Source organism: Pezoporus wallicus, unplaced genomic scaffold (assembly GCF_028554395.1).
Source record: "Pezoporus wallicus isolate ANWC-B61680 ecotype Strahan unplaced genomic scaffold, APGP_CSIRO_Pwel_v1 contig_2, whole genome shotgun sequence".
In the NCBI taxonomy this organism is placed as follows: domain Eukaryota; kingdom Metazoa; phylum Chordata; class Aves; order Psittaciformes; family Psittacidae; genus Pezoporus; species Pezoporus wallicus.
This window is the reverse complement of record NW_026639478.1, coordinates 2,024,793-2,043,394: the sequence shown is the minus strand read 5'-3', so window position 1 is coordinate 2,043,394 and position 18,602 is coordinate 2,024,793. Positions and strand designations below refer to the sequence as shown.

The following is an 18,602-nucleotide window of genomic DNA, read 5'->3' as shown; positions in this document are numbered from 1 at the left end:
GTTTATTTCTGAGAAACTCAGTGGTTTCTCATTCTTCCCTATGCACAAAAAGAAAAATCCCTGCTTGCTTCTGCAGAGGCTGAACCTTTTCAGCTTTAATGGGCGCCCTGGTATTTTGCCGCATGCTGCATGCAGCAGGTCTGCTTTCATCGGTCACAGCTTTCTTTGGGCTTACAAGGGCATGAAGGAAAAACATTGCCTTAGCCTCTTCAGCAAGGTGAGCCTCATAGCCTCATAGATGAAGTGCCAACACGGGAATCACCTAGACACAATCCCACTATCCTCTTTTGTGAATACTTGAAGATATTTTAGAGTAATGTGCTCCTCTGCTGATTCATTCTAGCAGATAAGCAGGAATGTTTCTTTCAGAGGGAAGTGACAAAGAAAACTGGTTTACTTTCTTTTTCAAAGTACTTATAAAAAGGTACTTTCTTAATGCCAAGTTGGGTGCCTTCAGAGCAGCAGGATTTTAGATGTACAAGACAGAACAGGTCTTTTTTTATTGGTAGAGTGGTCATGATGGTTTGGGAAGTGCAAAGGCTGTTCCTTCTGCACCACATCCAAGATGCTCTCAGCTCCTCAGAAGGGGAGCTGCTTTATCTGAGGTTTTCAAGCCATCCCTATATGCACTCAGCCACTGATTACTCATCTCGTCTCCTTCTACTCCATATTCCTGCCAAGAAGAAATGCAGTTGTCTCATCTACAGATCAGTCCATGGTGTAGGTTTCCAGCGCAAAGTGATCTGTGACAGGCTGTACGGTACGATCACCGCAGGCAGCCTGACTTCACATTAAATGTAATTCTTTCCGTAATTCTTGTTGCTCATTAACGCATTGGAGGCCTGATCCTGATTCCTTTGAAGGAGATGACAAAGCTCCCACTGAACATAGCGGGAGGTGAAGGGAGGTCTTTGCTGCTTGACAAAAACAAAACGCTATGGTGCTAGAATTGCTTGAGAAGCGTAAATCCAGCAGTCCTTAAACTCTGTGATTTTTATTTCACCTACTTTTTTTAATTTTAAAGCTGCACCTCTTCATTATGGCACAATTCTATAAAAACCACAGAGCGGTGACCCCAACCCTACCCGTGGCCATGCCAGTGGTCATATCCAGGCAGGCTGTGCACAGTGCCGGGGGTTTGGCTGCCGTGGGCATTCAGTGGCTCAGGGAAGTCTGCTCAGCATCTTCTGGCGATGGTGGGCAGAGGCAGTGTGCTGCCCAGCTACAACCTCCAGCTCAGTCTGGATGCTACTGAGTTTCCACCTTGAGCTTTGCCTCAAGCTTCAAGCTTTCCTGAGGTTTTCCATTCCAGCCCAAGGCCCTGTCAAACACCCAGGTTTGGGCAGACAGTACCTCCTTGGGAAATGGCCATGTGGAGAGCCTGGCATTGGCTGAGAACCATCTCTCCCTCCATCTCTGGTGCCACCGCAAGAGACCCACACCTCTGCCCTCGCTGCTTGGCAGCCTCTTTGCCCCTCAGTCCTCCCGGCCCTCCCTGGCAGCCCTGGGCTTTGCTTTTCAATCAACCAGCCCCTCTGGTTTCCGCAATCACCTTGTGCAAGCAGAAATAGGACTGTAATCTGAGCGAGCCCACAGTCTCGAAAGCTGTCTGCCTGCTTCACTTGGGTTTCAGCACGCTGCCACCTCACCTATTGAGCTAAATTTCCCATTACAACTTGAATTTAAATATTCTAATAAATTTGTTTTAGAAACTCTTACAGCTCCCCTGTGCCATTTGCAGGGAAACACTCTCTGGGTTTTTTTCTGAGAGATGGAGATTTCTTTGTGCTTGGGGTGACTGATTGAATTTTACCTGCGCTAAATTATATTTGCACATTCTAGTAATTGCAAAGGGCCACACAGAGAAACAAAGCATTGACTGCCGTTGTACTGGGATTTCCCAGATGTATAATTTCAAATTGATATGAAAAAAACCCTTGCAATGCATTAATAATAGCAGAAAATGTAACTCAGTTGGCCAAGGGTGAACAGAGGTATTTTTTTTCTTTTCCAAGCTGCAAAACAAGCTATAGACCTCAGGTGACTAGCATTTATTGTTAGAATGGGTTTTCTATTGCATACCTTCTGAAACACAAAATAAAGATTTATACTGACCAACTTCTCTGTATGTAACAGATCTGGATCATACCTGGGAAGCTGTGTGGGGCTTTTTTTGAAATGAAAGCAGGTTTTTGTCTAATTCAAAGGCACTTTTCAGTTATTCAGTCTTCTGGCAGGCCACCTGTCCTTTTTCTGCTGCTAGATATTATCTCATGGTTGGAAATATGACATTGAAAAGGAAATCTTGGGCAAACAGCACGTACTTTTCAAGTAATGTCAGAGTGCACCGAGAATGAGAGGTAATGATGCTCAATAAAGATACCAATGGTATACTTACATGTTTATTAATAAAGCATGAAGATTAGCTATTTAAGGGCATAGGCGAGCGTCAGAAGACTGGTTTTCCCCACTCTCCCCAAAATCAAAGGAGATGAAAAAGCTCTGACATACATTTAATAATAATAATAATAATATATCTAACATGTAGCAATAAAGTGCTATGCATACACCTCTGACTGGCTGCTGATAGACTTCAAGGTGGTTTCTCACGGGTCTGGAGCATACACCTATGTCAAGCATAAATACTTCACTGAAACGATGCCGGTGGCGGAAGGTACTGTGTCAGAGGGAGATGGATACACAAAGTATTAGCACATTGGTCTGAATAGGAACCTCAATATCGTGCCAAGCTGTGGTGGTATTTTCTAAAAGAAGAGAAGGTACTCACAAACCTGAATTTTAGCCTTAGGATATCACTACTTTGGGTTCTCTGTTTCTCAAAAAGGGGAGGTTTATGCACCATTTTCCTGTTTGGTTTTGCACAGTTGTTTTTCTCCAGCACAATGCTACCAGCAGCAATAACAAACTTCTATTATCACCACTATTTTCAATGCTGTGAGAAATAGTAACTGAAAGCCACCTCCTTGTCTGCGCCTTACAAGCACTTCTTCCTTTCCACTCAGACGCTGGGAGTACAAAGCTCAACTATCACTGCCTTCATGCTCTTGCAAATTTTAATGCATTATTAATAATTTTGTAACATATTTCTTCAAGCTCTTTAGCAGAAAATGTTATTTCAGTGCTGCCTCTGATAAGAGTCTTAGTCACCATGTGCACTATTTCCAAGCTACCATACAACCTGAGCTTTTAATTTGTTCCCCCTGTTTAAACACAGGAAGGACCTTCTGAGAATAATATTCCTCATTATCGGATTGCTTTTGTGAATCGTTTCCTGGGTTTCTAGGTATGCTTATCATCGTATCATAGACAGTACAGATGGGAGACCTATTAACTAATCTAGCGCATGGTCCTCCTCTTACCCCCGCAATGAGACATCATTTAATTTGTGGAACATATTCATATCCAGATAAATCCATATTCGTGCTTTGGAAAAGACCCAAACAACAATGCCATGGAAAAAAACATCCCCCAAAGGAGGTATTGCCATAATTGCTGAAGAAGGCAATCTGTCCCTTGGCTCAGGTCAACTTTGCCTATCCATAAATGCCCTTGCAAAACCAGGACCCAGAAAGGTGACCAGGGAAAGTGCTGTGTGGGATAAAAGGGTCTTGCTCTCTCCCTTGTCCTTGCTGTAGGGTGCAGGAGGAAAAGACCCAATTAGCTGAAAAACATTAGCAGGTAAATGATCTTTACTGTGGGCCCAGAAGCTGCCAATGGCAATGTAAGGAGATGGTGAGATGGAGTCGCAGAAGGATCTGAGAAGAAAAGGAGATTGACAATTTTTGACTGAAAACGTATTTGTTGAAAAATAGTGAGCTGACAAAACTGAAATACTTCAGAATAACATCTCAACTTCTTCAGAATGTCCCGATTTTTCATAAAAAAAAATGAAATACAAAATGCCTGTATAATTTTCTGCAAGTGTTAACACTTTTTTTCAATTGACAAATCAAATTTTTCTCTCAATTTTATAATTGGATTCTATTTTATTTCCACCAAAAATCTGAATGGCTAAAACCAGGAAAAGTGTGTGGGAGGAAACGATGGTGGTGCTTTTTTTTTAAATACATTCTTTCTGGGAAAAAAGATGGGGAAAATAATTATTGCTTCACCCTTCCTCCAGGAAAAAAAAAAAAAGAAAAAGAAAAAGAAAAAGGGAAAAGCTTTGTACCTTTGTGTTTCAAAACGCTGTGTTCAGACACTGCATGCAAATGCTCAAGAAGGACTGAAAACCTTTTGTTTCTTTTTAATACTGCGTATTCCTGCTCATGTTGATATACATTATATGTAATATAATAAGTATATACAATCCTTAATAACTGTAATGACAAATTTCATAGCAGTGATTATTTATACCCTACCTTCTAGTGAATGGGAATGAACAGGATTTTGTCTGCCTTCCTCAAAAAACTGAGGGGAAGGCAAAAATGCCCTCAGCACCCAGGGGCTGCCTGTGGGGCACTCACTGGGGTGTGTGTGGATGCCCATGCATGGAGGGTGCTCAGCCTCAGACCAGCAGAAAGGATTATTTTTGCAGGATTGGGTGATACTTGTGTTGTTCAGGCAGTTACCAGAGTGTGAGTCCGTCTGTCTGTCTGTAGTGTGTGTGAGCTGAGACAGCATCTGGCAGGCAGGCAGAAGGGTGATTTGATCAGGATAGCAGCACTTCTGCTGCACCGATTGCTGTTGCTTGGTGAGGAAGTAAAAAAGGGTTAGAAAATTAATAATATTGGTGATGTTCAGCCACTCAGTGCTTCACGAGAGAGGATTCCTCCTTATGCCTAATGCTGCAACATCTTCAAGTCATGAGAATGAGGAAAAAAACCTGTTATTTTTGAAATATAGTTTTCTTTCTGGAAGTTTCAATGTTCCATGTTTCAGGCAAATGAACCATTTTTAACAACTTGGAGTACAAACCTGGAGGGTTTATATACAGCTGATGAATCACAGAATCATAGAATGGTTTGGGTTGGAAAGGACCTTAAAGATCTTCTATTTCCGACCACCCTGCCACAGGCAGGAACACCTTCCACTAGACCGGGTTGCTTCAAGCCCCATCCAGCCTGGCCTTGAATACTTCCAGGGATGGGGCATCCACAGCTTCTCTGAGCAACCTGTTCCAGGGCCTTCACAACCCTCACAATAATGTACTTCTTAATATTTAATCTAAATCTACCCTCTTTCAGTTTAGAGCCATTCCCCCTTGTTGTATCACTACATCTTCTTGTAGAATGGAATGGATATCGCTCTATCACCATGCTTCTTCAGCTCTAAGCATTTTGTCATCTCTGACCTGCTTCATCATCTCAGGTTTTGCAGTCAGGGGATGAAGGAGAACCATCAGTCTCAGATAACAGGCTTTGTTATATCCTAAGGGGTAATACCTATTTTATTCTGTCTTTTCTGTAGCTCAAAAGCCTACTTGCAGACCTTTGCCTAGTCCCTCCTGGCATAGCTAGAGAAGAGCAACCCTTGTGCTATTTCCCTTGTAGATACTGTTTACCGTTCTTTAATTCCCAGTGCAGGGTCCTAACACCATCCAGGACTATACCAGGAAGGGGCAATGAGTGCTGGCTGGCTCTGGCAGTGTTGTGGCATGGTGGGTATACGGGCACAAAGTAGAAGGGCAGACAGAAGCAGGTGATGCTCCCAAGGGCATGAGGAAAAGTTCCTGTTAACATTTTTTTTTTTTGTCCTGAAATGGTGATTGCTTGTCTCGGCCAGATGCATGTGATAGATAAAATTATATTCATAAAACATTATTCATCTCCAGTGATGGCTTCTTGTGTGTCAGGGAAAAGTGTCAATTGCAAGGATAAAGGGAGGACAAGGGGGAAAGAGGAGAAAAACAGTGCCAGTGGTGAGGATTTAGGCTGCAAATCTATGTGGCTGGCTGTGATTACTGCAGCAACAGCTACAGTGAGAATACATTGCACTTTTTTGTTGACTTTTCAGTTTTTTAATTACTGGCAAGTTGGTAATGGCATGCAGAATCAGATCCTGCTTCCTTTCACACTCCAGACACTCATGTCTTGACCACAGTGCCATAAAATTATCAAAGGGAAGTATTATTGGCTGTAACCACCTCAGTAATATTTTTACAACTCCTGATTGACCACAAATCTATATTTAATAAGAAAAACAAAGCAAACACACACCCCATTCACTTAGACTGGTGTTGTACATTTAACTGGGGAAACACATTCATTCTATAAAGAGTCAGGAATTGAAGACTGTGCCTAGGAATATATGCTTATTATATCCATAACTAGAAAAAAAATATATTCCCCTTTTTAGGTATTTTCAGAAGTTGTCCCAGGCTTTATCAGCTCAGCTGGCCTCCTGCTGAATTATCACAAATATTATACTCCACAGATTCATTGTAGTGGCACTTTAGAGGAAGACTTTTATGTTCTGAGTACCTTACACAGCATAATTCAGAAATTAAGTCTTTACTGGTTAAAAAAATCACCCCTTCAGGGATTTGGATTCCTGAGGAAGCATAACACAGCTTGAAACAGTCTTGTCTTCTCCATTCAGGTTTCAAGACAAGGGAGGTCCTTCTCTTCATACTTCTAGAGACCTGTTAAGAAATGCCCAGATAGCTTTGAACACTGAGGAAAATACTTGCAACTACCGTGAAGATACTCTGGTGCAGAGCAGAGGTTTACAGTTCATGTCAAGACCTCTAAAAGAAACTATATTCCCTGCAGAGTTAGCTCAGGTCAGGATGCTGAACTGCACTTGATTCATGTTCAAGCCACTTGTCTTGTTCAAGTAGGCATTTGGGCTTAGTGAGGATACAGCCTGATGCTCTCAAGGTGGCAAAAGCAGGAGTGTTCTCTGGGTATTTTGCCTTGGGAGCACCTGCTTGGCCTCTCTGGGTCCTGGTGCAGGAAAGTTCCCTCTGCCAGCTTGCTCACTCCATACCATGCCCTGCCATGACAAAGCAGGACGAGTGAACTCCTGCCACTGCAAGCTGCTTGTCAGTAGTGTTAACAGAGGTGGTGTCAGAGGGAGAGGGCATTTCCACCATGGCTTGTGATCACAGGAGCTTACTACAGTGAGGAGGTGTGTGCTAGAGAGTTGCGTAGAAAGAGCTGGCTACAGCTGTGCCCTTAGTGGGTTTCCTGGCTATGGACTGGTGTCTCTGAAGCAGGACTAATGGCACAAAGCAGGGTGTGATTCTTGCTTGGTGCAGGAAATTACGCTTGCATAAGAATGGATGCTTTGGAGAAGCTGTGGCAGCTGCCTATGCAGCCCATGAGGACAAGGGCAGCTGTGCCAGACCAAGGCTAAGTTAATTCAGGTCACATCTACAGCTAGGAAATTTGATGCTGACAAGGTAACAGATAGTACCTTGCAATTATATTTGTTGCAAATACACCTGAAATTATAAAAGCTGTGTAGCAGCTGGCAGGAGGTGGTGATTGGCTCCCAAGGGCCTGCAGTTCACTTCTGACCAGGCAAACATACATGTCCACTGAAGAAGATGCCAGTCCATCACTGCACATAGCTAGGTCAGCCACTGGTTAACAGTACAGGTCACAGACAGGTGGGTGTCTCCATGAACAGGCAAGAGCCTTATTCCTGACATCCCATACGCTCATTAGCAGCCTTCCTGTTTTCAGGAATCCAAGCCACCCTCTAGTATGCTGGCTCCTGAAGCCCTAACCTACTATTAGTTACCTACAACTGATACAGTGGCACAGGTTGCAGGATAGAAGAAGCCTACAGTAGACGACAGCTATAAATCTGCTTACATGGTAGGACATTAACATCACTCTCACATACCACGTTTTGCATAGAGGAGCAGGCTACTTCTGGGAATGGGTTTGAAGGTGCTGCCAGTATCCACTTTTGTATCAGGAGCTCCCTGCTATTGCTACTTATCTGTGTCCAGGCAAGTGGTGGTCATAAGGATGCCTGGTGCATTTGCATCTTTGCAAGGCCATTGCTCACAGGTTGCCTGACAGCTCGCCATCCTGCAGTGGCTGGAGGAGTCAGCAATGCAAGTGTCACATAAACTGTATGGCACTGAGACCAGTAAAGTAGCTGGGATCTGTTGCACGCTGGCCGTCTAGAACACTTGCCTTTGCTGCTGCTGGGCCCACACCCCTTGCTATTGTTCTCCTTATGGGCCCTCAGTCCACTTGGTCTCCATTGGCCTTCTTCTGTTGCTGCCTCCCCGTGTCCTGTGCCTCCTTTCCCTTCCAGTAGATGACCTGCTGGTCTGATGGGTCTTTCTCAAATCAGGTCACTTCCAAGTCTTGCAGAATGCTATTTCTGCCACAGCTCATGTGAGGGTATTTCTCAGACTATCTCAGTCAGAAGACCGAGCTAAAGGAGTGGAAGATCATATTGCTATTCCCTGCCTGCGCACAGGAAAAATGGAGTCTCCCATTTTTCATTCTGTAACACAGGAAAGCCAAAAGTTGCTACTTTTATCTAAAACTACATGCGTAACTGGCTTTCAGTTGGCTGGCTGCATTGAAGTATTGGAGGGAAGCAGCCTTTCTACTTGATCTGAAGCAGCTTTTTTTTTGTTTTGTTTTGTTTTCTTGGTTTGCAAGTCAAATGGGAAAAAATCTGAAAAATTTAATTTGAGGCCAAGTAAAACATTTCATTTGACTCAAAATAAACATTTTGTTAGCTATAAAATGAGATTTTCCAGTGTTTTCTTTTTGTGAAGGGAACAAAAATTTCTCTTTTTTGTATACAGCCAAAATTTTTCAGTGAAAAAACTCCATGATTAACTTTTAGCTACGGGACAGGCTTCCATCCTTATCCTCTACCATGTGAGGGATTTGGGGTCTTTGGCTTGACAGGAGCTCAGTGAGGACTCTGACAAGAGGAATGAATCTACACTGTAAAGCAGGAACCAAACAGGAGAAATCCACATCAACCCCGTCCACCCCATGCATATCTCGTTACATTCCTTTTCACAATATAAGCCTGCAAATAAAATCACCTTTAAAAGTGTAAGGGGAGTGCATGAGGGAAACAAACCCATGTTTATGAACAGCTCCCCATCCTTCCTCAGTTTAAGTGCTGAAAGTATTTTTGTCTTATGTGTCATGAGTTGGACAGTGTTGAAAACACCAAAGCACTTTTATTCACACATCAATAGGAAGAAAATAAAAAATCACAGTGCCAGCAACTTTGATATAATATATGTGACAAATACTGTGATGCAATTAAAAAAGTGCTGCAAAGTATGGCCTGCCAGACCTTAAATTAACCACTAAGACATGTCCAGCACTTCCTATTACTGAAGATCCGAATATCTGAAGAACTGAGGCCTCTGAAGGTATCCTTTGAAGAGCAGGCATTGTGCTCCTGATGATAATTTTACTCTGCCCTGAATTTAAGATTGCCTGCATTTTCAGTTCCTGTTGAAAAAATATTTTCATCTTTTGTCTTTTCATAAACGCCAAAGGAGCTTGGCTGCCGCAGCTTTTCCCGAGGTATGTTACTGTGATATACTGTGACATAAACTTTAAATGCAAATGTGTATATAGATTTGAATATAAGGGTCGTTTATATAGTGAGAGCCACAGACGATCTTGTAAACATAGTTGAGTCAGTTTTTCCCACTGAAATCTTGCTTCTCTTCTTCAGCTGCAATCTCCAAGAGATTTGTCTTGTCCCAGCTTCTCAGTGACCAAACCGCATGGTGAGCCAAGGACACATCTGTGAATGTAGAGCTGGGCTGCGGTGCCCCTGTGCCCCGCTTCCTTTGACACTGCCTGTGCTGCATCTATGCTGAGATCAATAAAATGGGAATGTCATCTCTTCATCACCAGGAAGGGGAGGTTGGTATTAAGTTTCAACAGTCGATGTTTGCAGCGACAGAAATTGATATACGTTACTTGTGTTATTTCAAGGCTCGAAGCTGTTTGCAGCTGTGTCTTTATCAGAAATTCTTGCCTCCCTGCCTCTGTCAAAGGCTTTTAAATTACTTTATATTTGTAGCTTTTGAGCAGCTGGATCTCTCTGCTCATATCCTTTAATTTGTTGAAATGCAGCAACAGCACCATGGCCAAAGTAGCATGCCTGAAAACATCTCCAGCCAGTCCTAGGTCAGGCTGAGTGTATGATGAAGTAGCTCATAATACAGCCCCAAATTTTTGTTTTACTCATGAATGTAAAGCCTACCCTGACCAGTTCTGAAAGTAATATGGGACTAAACACTGGGTGAACAGTAAACATGGAACAGGACAGCTGCATAACTTCTTATATCTTACTCTTACCACCCATCTTCTCTGCACAAGCTCCCACATGTCTACCAGAAAAGTGTTGGTCACCCAGTCTGTGGACAGCAATAACATCTGGACCCTCAGGTAACTGGTTCTTCAGCTGTAACCATTAGTAGCTTTGAGGGGAAGAGAAAGTCTTTGTTGGTAGCTTGTGCACAAACCACCAGCTGAAACATATTCACATAAAGCATTTGTCAAACAAGCTGGAATAACAAATGTATATATGTATAAAAAAGCAAAGAATTCATTAACAGAGAAAAAGGCTAAATTAGTTGAATAAATAATTCACCACAAATTCCTCAGTTCTCAAACATTTACGTTAACCTTCTAATTCTTCAACTTGCCGAAGCTCTCAGAGGATTAGAACCAGTTGAATTCAGTGGCTATTAACGGAAGTAACACTCCAAACCATCTCTCTATGGGAAGACTCACAGCTAGATCTTATTTAATTGTGGGTGTTCACCACTCATAGTCCAATTCAGGAAACAACTTCAGCACATGCCTAGGTGAAGAGCACATGTATCTATTTTTTCTCATCCAATGGCTCTGTGAAGAGTTGTAACTGTCGCTCAGGTAGATACCCTTAGAAGGGATTTAACTTGTGTTTCAGGATAACTGGAAATTTCACAGAATTTTGTCACAGCTCAAAAACCTCACAAAATTAGGGCATCAGACCACTTTATCAGTCACAAATAACAAGTTCCCAGGTCTTTGGTACCTGGGGACACCACACACAACCTGCAGCCTCCTTAAAAATGCCCTCACAAAGAGGTTGGCCTAATTGAGGTCTGGGTGATGGCACAGGTTAACAAAATGCTGTTGTGCTGGTGCTCCTCAGTGAAGCTCCCCAGCAAGCATACAAATGTTAGCAAATCTGGTTCAGTTCTCATGCCATGTGACTTTTGCCTCTTCATAGGCCTCTGTGTTTCGCTGAGACCAGTGCATTGGCTAAGCAATGCTATTTCTAATAATTCAGGTCAATACGGCTCTATTGCTACTGCAACATTGATTAAACGGTTAAAATACAGCATTACGAAACCCATGAGAATACAGTACTTTGAAGTTACAGCTCACTACTGCTTCCAGTCACTTCCACAGAAAGCAATAAAAAGTACAATCAATGAATTGGGATTTCATCAGCAAGACTTAACCTCAGTCATCGTCTGTAGCAGTGCTGAGGTTTTAAAGACCATGTCGTGACCCCTCCTTGCAGCTTGGATACAGAGGCCTTGGCTGAACCAGCGGTCTCTGGGCAGGGATTTGTTTATCATCACAGATTATTTTGGTTTTGCCATTACTGAATTCCCAGTGTGCATGTATCTTCTCTTTGTCTCTGCCATTCAGACCAGTCTCCATTTCTTGTTAATTTATAAACAGTGCAGTGAAATCAAATGAGACTCCCATAGGGCTTTCTTTCTATTGTAAACATGGTGATACTCAGTGAAAACACTGAGGTATTTCAGCTACTAACCCAGCAGGAAAAATAATAGTTCTGGGGAGGTGGTGGCAAGTCAAATATAGCTTTTGTTCAAAGTAGCATCTAAAATACTTAGTTATTTTGTAAGTATCCTTTGTACTGTTTTTCCCTCCCAAGAAGAATTTTCTGGGCATATCAAGATGGAAATGGCAGGTAAGCAAGCCTCTCCGTGCACAATGCATAGCAAATGTACATGTTCACTGTCTTGTGGAAAAGGAAAAATAACAGAGAGTAGCTGGGATCCTGTTTTACCTTTTGAACATGTGAAAAATTCTGCTGTCTCTTTTAGGCTAACCAAATAAAACAATGGGTTAAAATGGGCTTTATCACTCTGAAAAGTTCTGCTCCATCCCATCATCAGATAGAACAGCAAATTCACTTTTTTTTTCTTTTTTTTTTTTTTTTCAAAAATAAAAGCATTTTAAATATCTTCTGTTGGAACTGAGTGACTGCTTCTTGCTTAAAAAAGGCTTAAAAATAGGAATTAATTACACTGAATACAGAAATTCCGATAGAAATCATTTCTGTTTCTAGACATGGGACATTGCTCTTTATTATTTTTATGATGTTGCAGAACTACTGAGGTTATAACATGCATTAAAAATAGGCGCCAAGCTTTCTTAAATTAAAGGGTTGGCTATGCCCGTGCCTCGCCTGCGATGAGACAGTATCAATTGCTGTGTGTACCCAACGCCTGTACACCTGAGAGGTTACAGTGGATGTCTCTGTCCTCACTCCATGAAGCAGAAGCTCATTTTTTGGTAAAGTAGAGCAACGTGGCAGCAACACAATTGTTCTGCTGAGTGAATCCTAAAACAAAGTGAGATAGAGAGAAGCGATAGACTATATTTAAAGTCTATAAAAAGTTAACAGCCTCTTCTCAATAATTATGTATCTATAAAAAATAAAGATGATACAGGGCCAAAACTTAATGGCATTTCAGTTAATGTGATACTGAACACTTACAGGCTGTAGATATCTGCAAAAGTGGGTCACATATAGCTTAGAAGCTTTACGTTGTATATTCTGTGCAGCAAATGTCTGTTCAAATAAATTTTTTGTGTGTATAGTGAGCAAGTCACCTCTAGCATTGCACTGCTTCTGTGCTTGCTGCCTGTGTTTCTCTGAGATCAAGGAGGACTGAAAGCCTTCCATTTGTTGCTGACTGATACCCATTTTTTTAATATTCAAATGAGGACAAATCTCCTTGTTCCATGTCTTTACATTTGCCTTTGTCCACTTGCCTACCTAGGATGGGAGCATATGAAAACGAGGACTAAATTCTAGCTGATCATTGTGGATTTCTACTGGTTGTGTTGCAGGCTAGTTTCGCTGGGCTATTAGTGAATAAGAACCTCCATGTCTGTGTGATTAAAGGAGCCCCAAAAGTAATCTCTGCAGAGATCAGAGTGAAAGAACATTGTGGGATGAGGGGAAAAATACAAAAACCTTTGGGAATCCAGAGAAATATGTTCCCTCTGTTTTTTTTAACTCAAAACTCTGGTCCTCATTTCCTTGCTGCCTTTATGAAAAATTCAAAGTTGTATCAGGCATTAAAATGACAAATTGGCTGATTTTGCCTGTTGTTATAAATATGGAGCACTATTTGCTTGTCAGGCAGCTTCATAATTAGCAGCGGTCTGTGTGGTATCAAGGCAAGAGATCATGAGATCAAGTTTCATGTTTATTCCACAGCCAGCATCTTCCCTATTGCTAATGAAAGTGTTTCCTGGGGACTGGCATATCTGAGCCTGGCAGCTATGTAACATCCCTCTTTGAGCTTCACTTCCACCCCAACCCTCATTCTCATTTGCTTTTTGATCACATCCCATATTTATAAGTATATCCTGTTATGAAACATGTTTTCAATAGTGTTTTTTAAGGCAAAACAAAACAATATGTTTTCGAGTAATTTTTGTTGCTGGTAAGCATAAGCGTGTTTATGGGGTGCGTGTTTATACTATCCTGCAGCTTGGTCAGCTTTGTTACCCTCTATGGGTAGGGCATGTGCATTCATGAAGACATAAAAAGCCATCAGGTTCCTAGTAGTTCATAGTTTTTCTCATGCTTCTTCCTAATGCTGAAAGATTTTAGTTGGGGAAACTAAAATGCTTCTGAAAAGTCACAAGGAAAAGAACTACAAATAATGCAAAGATGGAAATGAGATTTTTAAGAGATTCCACACTTCCATTTGTTAAAATGCTCTATGCAGAAAATCTCCTAATCTTACCTTTTTCCAGACCAGTCTTCGTTCTGTTGTGACTATTTCTGTATAACATCAAGAAGCTGATAGTTTGGTATAAGCAGTAAGATCACAGGACTTTTGATACCAGAGTACTGGATCAGTTGTCATGTCATGCCATACATATTCATAACCTAGGAGCCTTGTAGTCGATTTATGCATAAGGGACTGATAGGAAAAAAAATTGATTTATGATGATCTCAAAAACATGGTCTCTCAAGATGTATTCTCCAGCTTTGAGACCTACAGTTTAAGTTCTATTAATTTTAGAGTGCTGTCTGAAATTATCCATCTGTTTAAAGGTTAACTGTCTTTACACTTTTGAAATGGGTAGTTCTGTTTTGGTTCTTGCTTTGTTCATGCCACTGATTTATAAATCATTAAATCTATCACCACACAAGAAGACTGAAATTGGTTGCCAGATTACAACATCTACTTATTTCAAACTTTCTTTAGCAACTTTGTGATATGATCTTAAATACTGTTAAGTACTGAAAGTAGGGAAAATGCTGAACCCAATGGCATGTGTTGTACAATTCTGTGAATTTTCTGCAAGTAAAGACCATTATTATCACAGAAATATCACCATGTGCCCAGAGGAACACATCAGACAAAGCCTTCAACGCAGCACCATACCAGACAGACTTCAGAATATGGTCATACACCGATAGACATGGTGGGGTCTTCTGGTTGAGAAAGAGCTACACAGGAGATCCACAGAATTGGATCTTTATTTACTTATTTATTTATTAATAAAGCAGTCAATCTATAATGTCTTTTTAGTAGTGTTGCTTTAGTGGGTAGGGCCTTTCCCTTTCCTGTTACGTCAACTGAGCTAATCTTCCTTGTTTGGAAACTAGTTGTTAGAGGTGAACTGGGAAGAAGTGGGGATGGAGCTGTGATGTGCATGGAGTGCCTCCCAGCAGGCACCCATTGTCCCTTGCTTGAGAGGCCAACACAGTCTGGAGTGAACAGTGTGGAAAATGACTTTGTGGTCCATGGTTCCACTCACACAGCCTATTGCTGCACAAGTAAAAGTTGACTTTGTGTGGCTCTTTGGCAGTAGTCTATCTGTAGGTGACAAATACAAAGTTCTCCATCATCTTTTCTACAGAGCTCCCTTCTACTAGTGCTCTTCAGCAGCTGGACAGTTGTTTTCATATTTAGAATGTGACCATTTGAAAAGCCTATTAAAATACGTACAGATAGCAGGGAAGACTGAATTTCCACAGAATTTGCTTTTGTGTTGCATGCATGTGTGGGTTTCTGTACCGCAGCTTCTTGTCAATGCTAATCCATTGTGATAAGTACCTATCTCAGTCTTGATAACTGTTGGGCAGTAAGTTAAAATATCTTGTGCCTGTGTATATTTTTTTGGTCCAAATTCTTGCAGATAGATCAGAGATTTTTCTGCAGAGCTAAGCTTTAAAAAAATCCCACTATTAATTTTCTAAGTTGATTTTGGACTCTTAATTAACTTTCACTGCAGTGTACAAGCCCCAGCAGAAACTTCCTTTCTCAAAGCACAGGAGACCTATCCTTACATTCCCTGCTGCTTTTGGACAGATACTAACCCAGGAGAGCCATTTTGCTTGTCTTTCTTGCAGGATCAGCAAAAGCAGAAATATCGCCTGTGCCGTACCTCTTGTACATAGAATGAGCAGCTCAGCTTTAGCATAGTTCTGCAAGAAGATTGTTTCACAAAAAAAAAAAAAATATGTTCCTTACAGTATTATTCCATCCCACAGCTTGAAAAACTCTGCATGAGCATTCATCATGTAGTGATAGTCAGCCATGGGTGAAGAAATTTGCTACAGAGACTGATAAATGTTGATCAACTACTGTTTGCAGAAAGACATATTCAGAGGTTCATACACTTAATATTCGGATACTTGGCATTTGCATGTGTAAAACCAGAGAAATTCCCAAGAGAATGCTGAATAAATACCTTATGATCTGGTCCATTAACTTCACTGGAGAGGTCAGCTCTAGAACTATTATGAAATAGCATTTTACCCATATATATTTTGCTTTTCTTTCATTTAAAATGAAAAATGGACAGGATTTTTCCAAAGATGTTCAATTGTTAAAATAAATGATTTTAGTTTGTGTTGGAAATTGAAGTTCTCAGGTTTGAAGTTCTTGCATTTACAATGTAAAGTTGAAAATTTCTACATAAAAAGACACTTTATGTGAAATAAATTATTTAAATGAACTCCTAATTTTCCAGTGAAAGCCCAATTATGTTGGAAAATTTTTAACCATTTTCTCAAGAGTAGAATCCTCAAGAGAAATGAAATATAGCTGGTGTATTCTCACAGAATCATAAAACCCCTCTAAAGTTAGAGGACTCCTCAAGAGCTCATCTAATTTACTTCTCATAGTAGGCAATGTTATAGAGAGAAAAAAATTAATGGTTTAAATGGTCGTAATGAAGAGTTTAAATTATTATCAATATATTTTAAACAAGCGTTGATTTCCAAAGCACTGGCAAATGATTGTTTCATTATAACTTCTAATGTATGACTTTTGCCTGAACTAGCTGCATGACTTACTCTGAATTAATATTTCTTTTACCTAGCGCATGGAGATTCCAGTTGGGAGCAGGGTTCTGTTGTGCCAAGGGATGTGTGGATACAGAATTTAGCAAGGAGTCCCCTGCTGAAGGGCACTTCATCCAAAGAAACCCATCTCAAAAGTCTTCCTTGAGCCATACCTCTTCCTAGATTTCCAGTATGCTCTTAAATATGTTTTTGGCAGTAAATAACATGTTCTTGTTGAAAAAGAGCAACATTTGTAATTTCAGTTTTACCTAAGATTACCCACTATGGGTTTAGCTTCCCAATGGATAACATTCCTAAGTGTAAAATGTCAGTCTACAAATTAGCAATCTCTTCCTGAAGTGCTATGGTCTGTGAGCAGACAGGGTTTTGCTTTTTAAGCAAGAGGTGAGGTAAGTGAGATGATGTTGTAGGAGATAATTATGAAAACCAAACCTCATGGCTGTGACTGCAGAAGCTGTTGTGATAATACAGGTAAAAATTGCAAGTTTGAAAATAAAAATGCATTTATTCAACAGCTTTCTGCGGCCACGGTGCAATTGAAAAGGATTCTGAGATCTCATTACTGCTGGAAAGTTCTCTTACTATGTGGAAATGTGGACGTAAAGCAATAGGGGAGAGCTCAACATTAAAAACATTGACCTGCTTCCTTTGGCTCTTCATTAGTCTGAGGATGAGGAAGATCTGCACACCTGTGTGGCAATCTGATGTAAATATTGACTTCTAGGGAGCAATGACATCCTCCCAGCTTGTAGTGGTGGCTCTGTTTGTTACTGCCAGATTGTGGCATTTCAGATAATGGCTGCCCTGCACAGACAAAGCTTCATCATTACTTTTAAAAGCTTCAGATACTTTAGGCACAGCTTATTTGCCTAAACCAGAGTATCTAGGGCCATCTGAGATACCTTGGACATCCTGCTTGGTGAGGTATTACCTGGTCTCCCATAGGTCCTTTGTCATATCCCACAGTTACCATGTGGATGCTTAGGTCATCTCTAACTGCAGAAGCTTCTTATGTCCAGGCAACTAAAAGGTGCTCTTTGTGTCTCTGAGAGCACAGCTGCCATGCAATAGTAGAGACATAAGCAATCAGCAACCAGCCTGGCTTTAGCACATGAGCACCCCAAGAAACTTAAGGGCATTGCAATAAAGCTTGGCAGCAGTACCCCCAAAATATAAAGGAATTCAGGACAAACTATGGTGGACTCCATGCCTTGGTAAATGCTTGGAGCTCTCCTTTAATGATCTTGGAAACTGCAGTATTTGGCAGAATGAGATTTGATCCTTCAGAGGTGAACCTGTCCTTATCTGGTCCCACTAAGAGAAAGAGTGGAAATCTGAAAACAAAAGCTAAAGGAAAATAAGCCATCAGCTTCCATAGTAGGCAAAGCAGTGCTGTGAGCACAGCTGGAAGATTGCAGGAGACAGGGAGGAAGGGATGAATGAACGTACAGCAAAGCGCAAGGCCTTGACTGCTGTTCCCGTGGTGCTTGCAAAGGTCTATAGAGCTCTCAGGCCAGCACCCCACTGTGAAAAGTGCAGAGTTAAAGCAGGTGGCCCCAAGTTGCAGCTTCAGAAGTTTGCAAGTGAGAGGTGGAAATGAGAAAGCGAGAAGCACACTCAGCCCAGACCACCTGCTTACGTGAGGCAGGAAGGGCTGCACAGAGAAAGGAGCACTTTTGGCTTTAATGTCCAGAAACACACCAAAGCTATTTCTCCTGCCTCCGGACTCCAGAAAATGCTTATGAAAGAGCAAGGAGGACAGGCTGGACTTGAGGTGCGGTTCTGACAGGGCTGCCACTGAACTGCCCCTGAGGATGGCTGGCTAGAAAAGAAATCATAACCAAGCGCTTGGCATTAGCTGTGAAATTGTTCCTTATGACTTGCTCCCTTTCCTGATTTCAGACAATGCCTGTAAAGCATAGCATGCTAGTAACAATTCCATTTGCTTGAGAAGTACTGGAATTACAGCTGCGAGCATCAGCAAACGGCGCCGGTAACAGTGAGCTTTATCCCCTCTGCCTCAGATGCCTGGCTTAAAC

At 41.4% G+C, this 18,602-nt stretch overlaps 1 protein-coding gene across 1 annotated transcript in view; it reads left to right on the top strand.

The window, feature by feature from the left end:
• TSHZ1 (teashirt zinc finger homeobox 1) overlaps positions 1 to 16,671 on the top strand; it is a 90,389-nt gene extending 73,718 nt beyond the window's left edge. Inside the window, exons 4-5 of the transcript XR_008972829.1 lie at positions 9,643 to 9,836; positions 16,581 to 16,671. The gene's annotated coding sequence lies outside the window, so the exon portion shown is untranslated. The remainder of the gene's footprint in view (positions 1 to 9,642; positions 9,837 to 16,580) is intronic.
• The last annotated feature ends 1,931 nt before the right edge of the window (positions 16,672 to 18,602 follow it).